We start from the raw sequence: 17,997 nt of genomic DNA on the forward strand, positions 1-17,997 counted from the left end.
ATCTGAGTACACCCTGGACCATGGTGAAAAAAGGCCGAAGACGCCAGAGTCGAAGGAAGGCCTCTCTACGCTCTTGCATGCGGTCGGAGCTACCTTGGAGTCTCTCGAGCTGTCGTCTGAGAGTGTGGATCAACTCTAGCCAAAGATTGCGAACAGTCTCTGCTGGTGGTACAGGGCGAGCCTCAAAGATGTGGAAACAGCGGGCCCGCCAGATGAACCAGAGTGTCAGGCCAGTGATGAGCTCCCAACACTCCTCTCTCTCACTGCACCACTCTTGTGGAGTATGCTCTGCGGCAGGCTGGAGTGTAGGTCGCCCCCCCGCATCACTATCATCCTGCTGGTGGAAGATAGCTCAAACTGAAGTGCCGGACCCGTGAGAGTGGACCAAGCCGCTACCCCCCAAGTGTACTGCCGAGCCGTGAAAAGAGCAGGCATCAACCGAAGAGCACGAAGCCACACCTACTATGCCAAAGGACAGTCCCAAAGACAATGACGCTGACTCTCTACAAGGTGGTCACAAGCTGCACATGCGGTCGAGAGACCACTATGCACAAACCAACTCCCAACTGCTGTAGCTTTGTGTGCGACAAGCCGCTGAAACAAAGTGACTCGCCTCGGCTGTTTGGAGTCCCACAACCTCTCCCAAAAAGCTGCCAAGAACTCAGCCTTGCAGTAGCTCATCTGTAGATGCAATCACCTACGCATGTATCTTAAAGGCATGTAGCTCTACGCAAGATGCTTATATGGGCACAAAAATTCACAATAATATTGTTAGTCAAAGACTGTTGAAAAAGATGTCGTGTTTAGCACTTTCTTGGTCGATATGTATGCCAAATGTGGTGCGCTTAAGAAAGCACAAAAAGTTCTTGAGGAGCTTCCTGTCCGAAATGTCGCCTCTTGGAATGTATTGATTGCAGGATGTGCGCAACAAGAAGAGGACCAAAAAGCACTTGGAAGGACGTCGTAAAATATAGCTGCATCATTGCTTTTGTTGGGTGCCTTTTTTATCTCACAACAGCACGTCGTCGCAAGTCTTGCTTTTTTATGCAGGTAGGTCTTGTTGTTTTATCTCGCAACATCTCATCTCCAGCTGCAATCACCTATGCATGTATTTTAAAGTCATGTGGCTCTATGCAAGATGTTGATATGCGCACAAAAATTCATAATATATTGTTAGTCAGAGGCTGCTGAAAAAGATATCGTGCTTGGCATTGGTCGATAAGTATGCCAAATGTGGCGCGCTTGAGAAAGCACAAAAAGTGCTTGAGGAGCTTCCTGTCCGGAATGTTGCCTCTTGGAATGCATTGATTGTAGGATGTGCGCAATAAGAACATGGCCAAAGGGCACCTAGAACAGTGTCATTAAATATAGCTTCATCATTGCTTGCTGGGTGCCTTTTTTATCTCGCAAGAGCACGTCGTCACAGGTCTTGCTTTTTTTATCTCGTTACAGCAACTCTTGTTGTTTTATCTCACAAAAGCAGATCATCGCAGTTTTATCTCGCAGCATCTCATCTCCAGATGCAATCACCTATGCATGTATCTTAAAGGCATGTGGCTCTATGCAAGATGCTGATATGGGCACAAAAATTCACAATTATATTGTTAGTCAGAGATTGTTGAAAAAGATGTCGTGCTTGGCACTTTCTTGGTCGACATGTATGCCAAATTGGTGCGCTTGAGAAAGCACAAAAAGTGCTTAGGAGCTTCCTGTCCGGAATGTTGCCTCTTGGAATGCACTGATTGCAGAATGTGCGCAACAAGAAGAGGGCCAAAAATCACTTGGAAGGGCGTCGTTAAATATAGTTGTATCATTGCTTCTGTTGAGTGTCTTTTTTATCTTGCAACAGCACGTTGTCGCAGCTCTAGATTTTAGTAGGCAGGTCTTGTTGTTTTATCTCGCAATAGCAGGTCGTTGCATTTTTATCATGAAGCAGCTCATCTCCAGATACAATCATCTACGCATGTATCTTAAAAGGCATGTGACTCTATGCAAGATTCTGATATGGGCACAAAAATTCACAATTATATTGTTAGTTAGAGGCTGTTGAAAAAGATGTTGTGCTTGGCACTTTCTTGGTCGATATGTATGCCAAATGTGGTGTGCTTGAGAAAGCACAAAAAGTGCTTGACGAGCTTCCCGTTCGGAATATTGCCTCTTGGAATGCACTAATTGCAGGATGTGTGCAACAAAAAGAGCGCCAAAAGCCACTTGGAACGGCGTCATTAGATATAGCTTCATCATTGCTTCTTTTGGGTGCCTTTTTTTTATCTCGCAACAACATGCCGTCGCAAGTCTTGCTTTTTTTAATCTTGCAATAATAGGCACGTCTTGCTGTTTTATCTCGCAACAACAGGTCGTCACAATTTTATCTCATAGTATCTCATCTCTCGATGCAATCACCTACGCATATATCTTAAAGGCATGTGGCTCTACACAAGATGCTAATATGGACACAAAAATTCACAATTATATTATTAGTCAAGGGCTATTGAAAAAGATGTCGTGCTTGACACTTTCTTGGTCAATATGTATGCCAAATGTGGCACGCTTGAGAAAGCACAAAACGTTCTTGAGGATCTTCCTGTCCAGAATGTCACCTCTTGGAATGCACTCATTGCAAGATTTGCGCAACAAGAACATGGCAAGAAAGCACATGACATGAACTCAAAAATTAGACTCAAAAATTTCCCCATGCGCAACAAGAACATGGCAAGTCCCGCAGTGCTAAAGCTAAGAGTGACATAGAATGCTACCATTGTGGCAAGAAGGGTCACATGAAAAGAGACTGCAGAGAATGGAAAGCAGAAAAAGGCAAAGAGAAAGCTGAAGACCATGGTGAGAAGAACAAGTCCTCAATGAAGATTCAAGAAATAAATGTGACAAACACTGTTGCAGAGGATGACAGTCTAGTGTCAGGAGACATCTACTTCTTGAAGAATACAATGGACTCAGCTCTTCTTACAACATCTGATGGAAATGCACTGAGTGACTGGAGTATAGACTCAGGGGTATCACTTCATGTGTCTCCAAACAAGGAGTGGTTTACCTCTCATGTGACCACTAAAGATCATGTTCGGCTAGGCAATGGGCAGACATGTGAGATCTTAGGTGTTGGAGATGTTCAATTGAAGTTTCAGAATGGCTCTTCTTTCACGCTGAAGAATGTGAGACATGTTCCTGCAATTACAAAGAGCTTGATCAACACAGGTTTACTTGATGATGCTGGCTATGTCACCACTTTTGGACAAAACATGTGGAAGATATCCAAGGGTTCTATGACAGTAGCACATGGAGTAAAGTTTGGAGGACTTTACATGATTTATGTATCAAATGTCTCTAAAAATGTGATCAATCTAACCGAGCAGCCAAACGTTTCTTTGTGGCATAGCCGGTTAGGACATATGTCCAAGAAGGGAATGGAAATCTTGTCTCGTTCTGGTTATTTGCCTGGCTTGTCATTTAATGATTTTGAATTCTGTGAACATTGTCTGTATGGTAAGCAAACACAGCAGCCACATAAGCATAGAAGCAGTAGAAGAGATACAGTTGGCACTTGTTCATAGTGATTTGTGTGGACCTATGCCTAACCTATCTCTAGGGGGAGCTTCTTACTTTATGACATTTATAGATGATTACTCGAGGAAAGTATGGGTTTACTTTCTCAAGCACAAGGATGAAGTGTTTGTGTTTTTAAAACGTTTGTGACACTTGTGGAGAATCAGAGTGGCAAGAAGCTTAAATGCTTACGCACTGACAATGGTGGAGAGTATGTTTCAAAGGCCTTTCAGGACTTTTGTGAGTCAAAAGGTATAAAACGTGAACTTACTGCTCCTTACAATCCTCCTCAAAATGGTGTTGCTGAGAGGATGAATAGGACTATACAAGAGAAGGTCAGAAGTATGTTGTCTAATGCATATCTGCCAAATGGGTTTTGGGCTGAAGCTGTATCAAGAGCTGTTCATCTTATAAATAGATCTCCTAGCAAGGTTTTGCAGAAGGATTCTGTGGAAGAGATGGTATGGTCAGGCAAAAGGCCCTCATACAAGCATCTCAGAGTCTTTGGCTGTGAGGCATATACTCATGTTCCAAAGGAATTTAGGAACAAACTTGAGCCAAAGAGTAGAAAGTGCATCTTTCTAGGCTATGGTAATTCTGGTGAGATGGGGTACAGACTTTGGGATCCCGAATCCAGAAAGGTTATCCGCAGCAATGATGTTCAGTTTAATGAATCCAAATATCATTCTAAACCAGAGAGGGTTGAGGAGATTAGAAGAGTTGTCTTCCAAGAAGATGGACCTGCACGTGCAAGACAAAATGTCAGGGCTCAAGAGGAGCAAGGAGAGGATAGAGTGGAACCACAGGTTCTGGCTGAGCCTGAGCCACCTATTGTGCGTAGATCTGGACGTGTCACGCGACCTCCTGATAGGTTTGTTCCATCTATGAACTATGTCATGTTGACTGATTGCAATGAGCCTTCATGTTATAAGGAAGCAGTGCAAATGAAGGACTCCGGGAATTGGCAATTGGCCATGCAGTCAGAGATGACAGCTCTGCATAAAAACCAGACATGGAAGCTAGTTAAATTACCACAGGGCAAAAAGGCTCTACCTTGTAAATGGGTTTATAGGTATAAGATCACCGCTCATGATAGTCAGCCAAAGTACAAAGCAAGGCTTGTTGCCAAGGGCTTTAAGCAAGAACAAGGCATTGACTTTGATGAAGTCTTCTCTCCGGTGGTCAAGATGACTACATTGAGATGCTTTCTTGCATTGGTTGCCATATTAGATTTGGTGTTGCACCAAATGGATGTCAAGACAGCGTTCTTGCATGGTGATTTAGATGTGGAAATTTACATGCAACAGCCAGAAGGGTTTGTTGAGAAAGGAAAGGAAGATTTGGTATGCCAGTTGTTAAAGAGTCTTCATGGCTTAAAACAATCACCGAGGGCATGGTACCATAAGTTACACAAGTTTATGCTTTCTCAAGGCTACAAACGTAGTGAGTTCGATCACTGTCTATATACAAAGAAGGCTAAGGATGGCAGTTGGCTGATCCTTATTTTGTATGTGGATGACATGTTGATTGCTGGCAAGCACTTGGAAGAAATTTCAGCTTTGAAGTCAAAGATGGCAAAATCGTTTGACATGAAAGACATGGGTGAGGCAAGTCATATACTTGGTATGCGCATTGAGAGAGACAGATCAAAGAAGTTGATTTGGTTATCTCAAACAGAGTATATTGACAAGGTTTTGCAACGTTTCAATATGGAGAAGGGAAAGGCATTGAGTGTTCCATTGCCACCATATGTGAAACTTAGCAAAACAAGATTGTCCTGTGTCTGAGGAAGAACAAGCTAAAATGGATCACATTCCATATGCATCTGTAGTGGGTAGTTTGATGTATGCAATGATTGTTACTCGCCCAGACATTGCATTTGCAGTGGGAGTAGTAAGTCGATACATGTCTAACCCAGGCAAGAAACATTGGGAGGTAGTGAAAGGAATTTCGAGATACCTGAAAGCTACAAAGAGTATGCGTATATGGTATGGGAGTCAGGAGCTAAGTGTAAAGGGTTTTACAGACTCGGATTATGTAGATGACTTAGACAACCGACGGTCTACGTCAGGGTATGTCTTTACATTGGCTGGTGGAGCAGTATCATGGCGTTCTAGATTACAAGATTGTGTTACTCAGTCTACTAAAGAGGCTGAATATGTTGCAGCATCAGAGGCATGCAAAGAATCAATTTGGCTTAATCGACTAGTAACAGATTTGGGAATCAAAGAAGAGATACCTGTGTTATATTGTGATAGTCAAAGTGCTATACAATTGGCTTGTAATCCAGTTTATCACTCAAAGACAAAGCATGTGGATGTGAAGTATCATTTCATTAGGGAAATGCTCGAGGATAAGCAACTTCAGCTTGTCAAAGTTCACACCACAGAAAATCGTGCTAATCTACTTACAAAAGGACTTCCCTCAGAGAGCTTTGCGCATTTTCGCAAGCAGTTAGGTGTAGGGTAGCACATCACTTCTCTACATCTCTTGTATATTAGCTTGTATAGTAGCTTCTCTCACACTTAAAGTACCACATTGGACTTTAAGTGGGAGGTTGTTGGGGTATAAAGCCCATTGTGGTCGCCCAGGTAAGTGGGCGGGCCGCCAGGTATGTACACATATTCTTTTGTTAAAACCTAATAAAAACTCACTATGCTCTACACATTACAGTAGAGCGAGTTCACCATATCGTCGTGCTCTTCTTCTCGCACTTTCTCTCGCGTCGCACTTCTGCTCGTACTCCTTCACTTCCTAATCCACTAAGGAACACGGATGGTGGGGTTCAACGTGGGGATACATAGGACATCCAAATGGTAGTTGGGTTCTCCCAAAACATGCTCCATGTAGGACTTTCAACTGGTAATTGGATTCGTCCAAAACATGTTCACATAGGGAGAATCGTGGAGGAGCAATGTAAGTGTGTATACATGTTTTCCAGGTGTACTTTTGGTGCGTAATTGTGCACTCCTTGCGGCACTGTCGAAGCAAGGGCCTTGCCTAACACTGTGTGCGAGCCATAGACGGCTCCAAGCACACAACTAGCTTAACTAGTAAGCTCAAAAGAGGGCAATGGTGTGTCACTCACCGCTCTATGCTCCTGCCGTGGAGGATTCCTTGCCGCGAAGAAGAAGGAGACGCCGCTACGTCGCGCTCAACCGCTTCACCGCCGTCAGGCCGCGGCAATGCTCGATCACTCGCTCTCTCTCTCTCTCTCTCTCTCTCTCTCTCACACACACACACACACACACACACACACACACACACACACACACACACACACACACACACACACACAAGGAGGTGAAGAAGAAGAAGATGGAGATGGAGATGGAGCAAGAGCACTCTTCTATTGCACAAATGAGAGAATGAGTGAATTTTAAGTTTAGTTGGCTTTTATATGAGCTCACCCCATTCACACTTGGGCGCCCATGCTTAGCCAACTAAACCCTTGAATGTCCCAGTTAGAGTGCGCCTCTCATCGGCGATCACTCTTACCCTTTTCCTATTGGTCCGACAAGCCTGGTACCTGACTCTACCAAATACATAATACACGTCCGTCGTAGGTGATGGGGTGTCCGTGAGCCGTGAGGGTTAACATGCCCCCCTTCCTGATGTAGATTCCGTCCTCGGAAGCTATTGAGTTGAAGCTCGTTCGTCTAGGTGGAAGAGCATTTGAGATGAATGTCCTTAGCCTTCTTCAGTCACTGCAAAATCAAACAACATTGGCACAGTAAATGCATTCTCATAAGTGAGTAAAAAGCATATGCAGTTTTAGGTAAACAATTTGATTGGTAAAAGAATTTCAAACAATTTGTCAGCAATGAACATTAAATTGCAATGCAATCAAATGCATAAACAGATGTAAAGGTAAAAAATTAAACAAGTATGGGGTCGCTAATTTGACGGTCGAAAGGCACTAGAGATCGAATATTAATACCATGGGTAAGCTTCTTAATTTTCTGTGGTCAATTAAGTTGTTTAATCGCGAGAGCCAAGTATTCATGTTCGAGGGCTGACTAGAGGCTATATCTAGAAGACCTTGTAGTTAAGCTACCATAAAAGGAATTTCTCATGAAATCATCGCCTGACTGATTACTTTTTCTTTGACCCCCCAAAGTCTTTTCACAGTGATTCAATTTGATGTGTGTGCTTATTTTGTATGCCTTGGGTTTTTTGCTTTTCAAGGAAAAGCGCCTACAATGGGAACCTCTAGGGCTCTAGTACCATAGGCAATACATGTGAGTGAAGTACCAAATCAAGCTGAGATTTCTCTTCCAGCTTAAGATTTTACAGTGTGGCACTTTGATTTTTTGTTTGTTCATTTTCAGCATTTTAATTTTGTAACTTTGGGGGGTCATATAACACTGATACACCTCCCTAGGCTCATCACACTAGTAAACTCCCTTTATAATACTTAAGCGAAAGGTCAATAGGGTCAAGCCCACTAGAAAGCCCTAGTACATTTCACACAATGCTGCCTAAATCGGATTAAGAACCTAAGTAACCATTGATTAGTAGGAAGGCATTCCCCATGGTATTAAGAGAAGATTTTTAACACCTAACTTGGTCAAAATAGCTTAGTCGGACTGCTTGATTTTTAAACTTAGACAAGTGATTATGACAAAAAATTACATTGAATTAAATGTTTGATACTAAGTAAATGCGGTGAATATTAGGCTACCAATCACAATCAAAGCAGACAATCATAGATGCAAAAAAGATAAGGGGCAATGCTAATGGACAAGAAACACCTGTTTGTGTCAATGGTCGCGCTTGATTTGAAGAGTGAGTCGAGATAAAGATTCCATGAAGGTCCAAATCCTATCAATAGCACCACGCTCCTGTACACACTAGGAAACAAAAGGAATACCTCCAAGAGGCACATTAGTGGAAAAAGGTACCAACACTTATTGAACACAACAAAAAACATAAGGAACCCTAACCTAATTATTTGCACTCCCTCTAGAGAGTCAAGGGAATAGGATATTGTAGAGGTTGGGGGAAAACCCTAAGGCTAAACCCCTATCTTCGTCGTCGAGATAAACAAAGTCATCATCCATGAGACCATATGTGCCATCCGTGTAGTCGTGTAAATTTTCTTCTTCATCATAGGTGCCCATGTTTACTAAGAAGGTCACTAGACGCCTATAGTCATCTTGGTCAAAAGGGTAGGCTTGTGCAATGGGAGAAACGCTCTCTACTAAGTATGGATCAGACGTGGTCAAGAGACGTATCAGCCATTCTAACTCCTCAAAATTCCTCTCACATGCTAGCGTACCTATCAAATCCCATTCACATGCAAGCACTGGAAATACCATGTGAAATATTTGTGAAAAGTAACGAGGGTACCTCTCACCCAAGGCAGGAGTGGATGACTCTAGCGTACTAGCCATATCTGTACACGCAAATAGATGATGGTTAGAGTGCAAATATTACAAGGGTCATGTTCTTGTGCATAATTTGTTTTTATGATTTGTGTTATGGCTCTTGCTCTTTTACTTTTTTATCTTGTTTTTGTGAGTATAAGGCTTTATATATACATTCCCTAAGATCGGAGATTAAGAGGTGCGCTCCTTGCCGCACTGTCGAAGCAAGGACCTTGCCTAACATTGTGTGCGAGCCATAGACGGCTCCAAGCACACAACTAGCTTAACTAGTAAGCTCAAAAGAGGGCAATGGTGTGTCACTCACCGCTTCCTGCCGTGGAGGATTCCTCGCCGCGAAGAAGAAGGAGACGCCGCTACGTCGCGCTCAACCGCTTCACCGCCGTCATGCCGCCGCAATGCTCGATCGCTCTCTCTCTCTCTCTCTCTCTCACACACACACACACACACACACACACACACAAGGAGGTGAAGAAGAAGAAGATGGAGATGGAGATGGAGCAAGAGCACTCTTCTATTGCACAAATGAGAGAATGAGTGAATTTTAAGTTTAGTTGGCTTTTATATGAGCTCACCCCATTCACACGTGGGCGCCCATGCTTAGCCAACTAAATCCTTGAATGTCCCAGTTAGAGTGCGCCTCTCATCGGCGATCACTCTTACCCTTTTCCTATTGGTCCGACAAGCCCGGCACCTGACTCTACCAAATACATAATACACGTCCGTCGTAGGTGATGGGGTGTCCGTGAGCCGTGAGGGTTAACAGTAATTATCAACTATCTCCATAGCCAACCATCTCACTACGAACAAGTATGATTTGCTTCTTGAATAGGTGGTCAATGGTGAGATCAACCCTTGTAACTTCTTTTGAACAACACCAATTCAATCCTTGCTTGTAAGAGATGCTAGTGAACACCATGGATACCACCATAACACCAATTGAGTGGGCTATGGTGAATCTTAAGTGCATTAAAGATGGCACACTTAAGGGGTTGAAGTCGAACATAGTAGAAGCCATGGAGGAAGAAAATAAAATTAGGTTGATGAAGTAAGATTCAATACCATGCCATGGAAATGGTATTGAAGGAGGAGACCTTCAGGTTATGATTTTGCCTTGTTATTTATTTCACACTTTCTTGATGTTGTTCAAATTTTACTCCATAAGTTGAAAATCCAACACATATAGGACGGCCTTTACAAGAGAAACTTGAATGTAATGATTTCTTTTCCATTTACTATAGATGGGTACGTTCCCTACGATTTATGGAAATTAGGTGAGGACGGCACCACCTCCCTGCCACCATAAGCAAGTATGGTTTGACTTGGGTTCTTGGGTACTTGGGGTTCTTGGTACTTGGTAATGCTTGAAAATTGCATTAAAGAAGGCTTTTCTCTTAACCAAGATCAACTCCTTCCTGTGGGTGCACCCCTTGGTAGCCTTGCGCTCACACCAAGGTTTCTTTTTCCCACCTCACGTCAACTGCCCTGCTGCTAAGTACAGGGTCCGCTGTTAATGAGTGGAAAAGAGGAACGAGGGGAGGTTGGACAAGCCCTTCTTTTTTGGGTTACTTGCCACTCTTCAAAAACACAGATTAGGGATCGACACACCCCAAGTGGTCTTGAGTATGTCCAATCACAACAAGCAAAAGAGAAATATATGGTTCTTTGTGATTCTTTCGTTGAGTGATGATACCAAACACTGCCAAAGAGCTCTGATAACAATGCAATGTGCATCAAAAGTGAATGATGGTGATGTTGAGGAAGAGTGCTCAGTTTGTGCCCAAGGTTCCTTTTAATGACAAGGAGAGAGAGCCTGCGAGGTCCCAACCTCGATAGATTGGGGAGACTTAATTGATGACCTTCCTTTCTTCTCAAGATCCATTGATGACACCCTACTCTGTTTGCACGAAGTAGAGATACAAGTAACACAAGAGAGGAAGTCCTCTATCCATCGTGATTGTGGCTATAAGGGTCATACACCATAGGCCAAGTTGATAATCAAGGGATTTCAATGGAAACTACTTCCTATATCACAAAGATAAAATCTCATTGACATACTTAGGATATATAAACAACGCCTTTCTCCCCACGTTTAAGAGGCACGACCGCCATTCATAAATCATAAATGTGCAATGAGACTTATACTTAACAACGCCTTTTTTTCCACGTTTAAGAGGCATGATCGCCATTCATAAATCATAAATGTGCAATGAGACTTATACTTAACTAGCTAATAATCTTGTGAAAAGTACCCGATGAATCGGGTCCACCCGTCCATAGACATAGATCTGTTAGGATACTAGTCTCCCACTTCCCACACCGCACTCACCCGATCTTCTTGTTTTTTAATTACCACCACATTATTTTACGTATACAAACAATGTTCCTTTATTAATTTCGGACACAGATTCACAAGGCCTAATGAAGACTGTCCTATATTTCAACCCAAAAAAAAGAGTTTTTTCAATTTCTTATGAGTTTGCCGCTACTTGTGGACTTTCTCTGTCTAACCAACAGAGCCTTTGCAAATGATTTATTTATTTGCTAACTGCAAATTGTGCAATCTTTCCATCTCACTAACCGTGAGGGATAAAAAAAGACCCAATAACCTTAGCTTATTCTCCGCTAATCGCGGGATCATCTCGCTAATCGTGAGGTATCTCGCTAACCGCAAGGCATCTTGCTACCCGTAAGTAACCAAAGATATTCTTTCAATAATTCTTCTTCTTAAATGATTCTTCAAACATGATCAACCAACTCTTCATATCAAACAGCAACAATAACTTATTAAACAATAACAATTTAACAAACAATGACAATTTATCAAACAATTCTTTCACTATTCTATGAAAACATATGTTTGTTTCTTGTGATAGAATCATGTTTCTTGATACGGTTTAAGGAAGTTCCTACATTTTGCTTCCCAAGTCAACAAGAATAGCAATGCAAAATTATAAATTTAACTTACCGGATTAGGAACATGTTTGATTACCTCCCGTATTTGAGGTTGGGTGGCTTCAACTTCTTCCGGAGTCAATACCTCCTCTTGAGTTATGATTGGAGTAGACAATACCTTGCTTTGCACCTTCCTTGGAGGTGGAACGACATGAACATCCTTGGAGCTTTGAGCCACTCGCTTTGGGGCCATCGTATCACGAAAGAGAAGATGGAAAAACTTCGTCGTGAAAGGTAGAGTTATGGCTTCCTTGCTTGCCAAGAAGATGACAAGAAAGAGAAAGAGAACTCAAGAATTTGAGGGACAACACGATGGTGATAAAGATGGAGTTGGAGATAGTGATGGGTTGAGGGGTGCTCTTGTGTTGGATGTCATATTTCGGAACGCACTGATTGCAGGATTTGCCCGACAAGGATAGGTCCAAGAATCTCTAGACCATTTTCAGCAAAGTGCAAAGCGAGGACCTTTCTCTAGATGCTATCACCTATGCATTCATCTAGAAGGCATGTGGCTCTATGCAAGATACTGTTGAAAATAGATGTCGTGCTTGGGACTCCCTTGTCGATATGTATGCCAAATGTAGTGCACTTCAAAAATTGCAAAAAGTGCTTGAGGAGCTTATTGTTCGGAACGGCGTGCATTGGTTGCGGGATATGCACAACAGGACCAGGGATAGAAAGCTCTAGTCTATTTTCAGCGGATGCAAAGTGTATGCCTCTGTATAGATGCAATCACCTACGCATGCATCTTGAAGGCATGCAAAGTGCAAAGCGAGGACCTTTCTCTAGATGCTATCACCTATACATTCATCTAGAAGGCATTGGCTCTATGCAAGATGCTGTTGAAAATAGATGTCATGTTTGGCACTCCCTTGTCGATATGTATGCCAAATGTAGTGCACTTCAAAAATTGCAAAAAGTGCTTGAGGAGCTTATTGTTCGGAACGGCGTGCATTGGTTGCGGGATATGCACAACAGGACAAGGGACAGAAAGCTCTAGTCTATTTTCAACGGATGCAAAGTGAGGGCCTCTGTATAGATGCAATCACCTACGCATGCATCTTAAAGACATGTAGTTGCGGAAGATATTGATATGGGCTTAAAAATCCATTTTGATATTGTTAGTCAAGGTTTGATGCAAAAACTTGTCATGCTTGGCAATGCCTTGGTTGATATGTATGCCAAATGTGGTGCACTTCAAAAAGCATAAAAAGTGCTTGAGGAGCTTCATGTCCCAAATTCCGTCTCTAGGACTGCATTGATTGATTGATGGATACAAGCAACAAGAGTAGGGCCAGAAAGCTCTTGACTATTTTCAGTGGATGCAAAGCGAGGGCCTCTCTCTAGATGCAATCACATATGCATGCATCTTGAAGGCATGTGGCTCTACGCGATATGGGCATAAAAATTCATGCTGATATTGCTAGTTAGATGTCATTGAAAAAGGATGTTGTTCTTGGCAATACCTTTGTTGACATGCTTGCTAAATGTGGTGCACTTCAGAGAGCACAAAAAGTGCATGAGGAGCTTCCTATTCGGAGTGTGGACTCTTGGAATTCAACGATTGTAGAATTTTCCCCACAAGGGCAAAGCCAAAAAGTTTTTAGCAGATGCAAATCAAGGGCCTCCCTCCAGATGCAATCACATATGCCTACATCTTGAGCGCTTGTAGCTCTACGCAAGATGTTGATATGGGCAGAAAAATTCACAATTATATCGTTAGTCAAAGGCTGTTGAAAAAAGATTTCATGCTTGGCACAGCCTTGGTAGATATGTATGCCAAATGGAGTGTGCTTTAGAAAGCACAAGAAGTGCTTGAGGAGCTTCCTATACGACACGTTGTCACTTATAGAATGCATTGATTGCGAGATACGTGCAACAAGAGCAGGGTCAAAAAGTTGTAGGCTATTTTCAATAGATGAAAAGTGGGTGTATCTCTCCAAATTTAGTCACCTATACTTTTGTCTTGAAGGCTATGATTACATTTTGAAGGCATGTGCCATTACGCAAGACAATGATGCTCGTAAATGAGATTCTTTGCCCAAATTTCATTTATTCTGGTCCTACATAGAACACAATAGTTGGAGAGCAGTCACGAAGGGAATAAAATTAGCAGGAGAATGAACATGGATTTTTTAGGTGACCGCTAAAATAAACGAGTTCACATGAGAGATGGGAAGCTAAACAGCTAATAGCTCTAGGGGTCTTGGATATGAGACACTACCCCAATTATGATGTTGATAGATCTGGGCTCGAGTATCAATTATGATCTTGATACATCTAGACTCGAGTATCAATTATGATGTTGAGATATCTAAACAGCTAATAGCGCCAAGGGTCTTGGATATGAGAGATTACCCCAATTATGATGGTGACAGATCTTGACTCGATTATCAAGATTAAGGTGATAAAGAGGAGCTTGAAATTGAGCTCAATCAGGATGAGCCAGCCTTCTTAAGAGGGAAAACAAGGTATTCCATTGATATATCACTTATGAAAATCATAAGAAATCCAAATGGTTCACTTACGAGAGCTGCTATGACACAATCAACTTTACCCAAAGAGAGGAGAGAATTGCAAAATTAGCAACAATGGATATGTTGACTACATCCCAAAGGATCTACATCTTCCTTGGGAAGATCCCATTCAAGAAACAGGAGAGGAACATCTCGCTCAAGAACTATGGTCTAGAATTCTCTGCAACAAATAGAGGAGAGAATTGAAAAAGGAGTAGCAAGATATGATTGATTCCATCCCAAAGGATTTAAATCTTCCTTGGGAATATCCCATGCAAGACATAGGAGAGGAACATCTCCCTTAAGAACTATGGTCTAAGATTCTTTGCGTATGACATATCGAGTTGAAAGAAGGTTTCATTTGGTAAGGCACTTACATTTGATACATCCAAATTTGTGCTTTGATGTGGTATATCATCAATGCACATACTAGTGACTTGGTGGTGGAACAATGAAAGGAATATTTAACGGTCAATCCACATCAGATTTATTAAAAATATTGTAGATGAGCATGACAAGGATTGAAGAACTTTTGTGATGTAACAAGCATTATGAGAGTACACCACGGCATGGAAATTTAGAGTATCACAAGCAGACATAAATAAAAAAACGGACACTATGAGAGTACACCACGGTATGGCAATTTGTAGTATCACAAGCATACATAAATCAACAGTGATAGATCGCTTTTGGCATGTATAAAGTAGCATGTATATGCATGGTCATATGTATAAAGAGATGTAAATACATGCATTTGGAATATTTCCAAAGTGGTTTCAAGTTTTGAAAAATGATGCAACGTGTACACAATGTCAATAGTCAGGTTTGCGTGCCGATAAGCCGAGCACACGTATGTGCATGGACAGGGTGTCGACGCCTTGGATATGGTTCTTGGTGGCTTATTTTTTGGTTCTAGGTAATGTGTATGAGATTTCTAGAATCTAAATAATGCAAGTGGGAGGTGTGGCCACCCTCGACCTGCCCGAGAAGTTTGACACATGCAATAACTGTGTATTTACGGTGCCTGATCTGCAGTGATGCATGCACCACCCTAGAAGTAGTCAAAAATGGAATGTTGGGATGTGTAAAAGGACTTTGGGTGTCAAGGATCAAGCATACAAAATTTGGTGAATTTTGGAGCCCATTTGGGGTTTTTCCCACGAAAAAGCCCGTCGGGAGACAAAGCTGGGCCAAAAAGGGTCAAAAGATGGTCAAAATGGTGTGAAAACGGGGAAAATTGCCACATCACTCCCACTGCCATGAGTGTTCAAGCTGAAGGAGAACTTTGGAATCCCAATATCACCACTTTCACCTCTCTGTGTGTGGGAGGAAGCAAGGTTCCTACAGGTGGTCTAATGCAGTCCCGTTGCGTTCGCATCCTGTTTTTGAGTGTGTGGAGTGAATGAGAGCTTTCTCTCTTCAATTTTTCACGTGGGAGACTCTATGGAAGTTCTGAGGTTTCCATGGATGTGTGTGTGTGTGTGAGGAATTGAGGGAAGAAGGTGCGGCTTTCTGCAAGACTATGTGACCTTGTATCGGTGCCATTAGGTAGAGAGTCCAGTAGAGTGGAGTTTGGTGAAGGCTTTGCAACGTTTTGAGAGAGGCATTTTATGGCTAAAATTTTGAGTTTTTGATGGTTTTTCTTGTATATTTTGGTCACCATCGAGCGTGATTTCAAGCGTTGATCAACTCGACTCACCTTGTCGTGTTTGCGGGTAGGCAAGGACTTGTAGGTCGAGGTGTTTGGAGTTTGAATTGAGCTTGTGGGTAGAATTTCCATGGAGATCTTGAGTGGTGGTGTGTGTGGAGTGGAATTTAAGTAAAATCCTTGTGCTATTTTGTGTTGTGTTGTGTTTTTTGGGTGTGTGAGTGTGCGCACAGCGTCTTTTGCTCCATCATCCTTTGGCGATCCCGTTGGGGAGTGAATTTGCCGGTTTTGCACCAGCTGAAGCGGTTTTGCTATGAATTTTGAGTATCATTGAAAAAAAATGGTGGTTTGGTTGAGGTGCAAGACTTCAAATTTTGTGGACTTACGCAAGGGAGAAGCGACTTTGAAGGGATGGCATATAATGAGCCAATGTTCACAGGGAAGGAGGATGTGAAAACTGGATTGCTAACTTTGAGTGGCATACGCTTGGCATGCACATTGTGAATGATGAAGCAAAGCTTCATGTATTTCCTCTTGCACTCAAAGGAGAATATTGCGAGTGATTTGAAGGTTCAGAGGAAGACAAAAAGCAAACATGGGAGCAGGTGAAGCAAGCAACTTTTGACAAGTTTGGAAAGAGATTAACCACAACAGAAGCAACAACTAAATTGAGAGGTTTACAGCAAGATGTTCATGCTAACTTTCAAGAGTTTTTTCAACACTTCAAAGGACTTTGAGTGCAATTAGAGGCGGCATGCCAAGTACCTCCAGGGGATTCTTTAAAGTGCATCAGTTTATGGATTGTCTCCATCCAAGTGTAAGGGAGAAGGTCGATCAAGAGGAGCGTGCTACATTTGAAAGAGATGTGGAAATTGCCGAGGCCAAGAGAAAAAAAGATAAAGAGAAGGTGGGAGAAGGGCATGACACATGTTGAGCCAGTTGTAGTGCAACGAATGGTTCTTGTGGCAGTGGATGATAGAGTGGAGCGAGTGGTTCAAGGCCCGGATCCCGTTATACAGTCTGGGTTTTTCATGATCTTGCTAGTCAGTTGCAATAATTAAGGATTAACATAATGGATAGAAACCAAAAAGAAGAGCGGCTAGCTGGGAGAGGTAGGGGATGAAGGCTACAAGGTAGATGCTACAATTTGGTGAACAGGGTCACTACACCCTTGATTGTCCTAAACCACCAAGAGAGAGATGAGGGATGTACCCCTTATAGGGGCATGGTTGAGGGAGAATAGAAGAAAATCATCAAGAGCGGGCACTAGAAGCACCACCTCTGCAAAAAAAACCACAACCGTTGCCTACAAATGGAGAAGGTAGGGCTAGACAAGAGCAAGGAAGGGGAAAGTCAAAGTAGAAGACCAACCAAAGAGCAGCAAGAGGCGGAAATGAAGGAAAATAGGTTTAAAGGATGACCTTCTTGGCCAAGGTGTCAAAGACTATGATACTGTTGACAACATACAAAATCAAAAGGCCAATATATCTTTTGGTGAGTTGGTGGCCTTCAACGCTAAGTTGAGGAGGTAGTTGACCAAATGTGTGAGTACGCAGCTTCCTTCCAAAATGGAAAATCATGGTGTCATCCTTGAGGGTTGGTCACCCGATGGATATGGTGCCAATAGTTGAAGCTATGTTGGGAAAGAAGACGGAAGTGCAATCATATGTGGATGGTGGTGCCTAGGTGTGTGTCATGATCGAGGCTATCATGAAGGAAGCAAGTATCAAGATTTCGGTGAATGCTTCAATCCGTATGAGGATGGCCAACCACAAAAAGGCAAGGTGTCTCGGGATAGCTGAAGATGTTAAAAAAAAAGTCTTGGGGATTGAGTGCTTGGTTGATTGCTACATGATGCAAGCTTGTGAGAATTCTTATTCGGTCATTTTAAGGAGGCCATGTCTTATAACCCTTGGTGCTAAGCAGGATTGGG

This window comes from Adiantum capillus-veneris, chromosome 23 (assembly GCF_014529385.1).
Source record: "Adiantum capillus-veneris isolate H3 chromosome 23, ASM1452938v2, whole genome shotgun sequence".
Taxonomy (NCBI): domain Eukaryota; kingdom Viridiplantae; phylum Streptophyta; class Polypodiopsida; order Polypodiales; family Pteridaceae; genus Adiantum; species Adiantum capillus-veneris.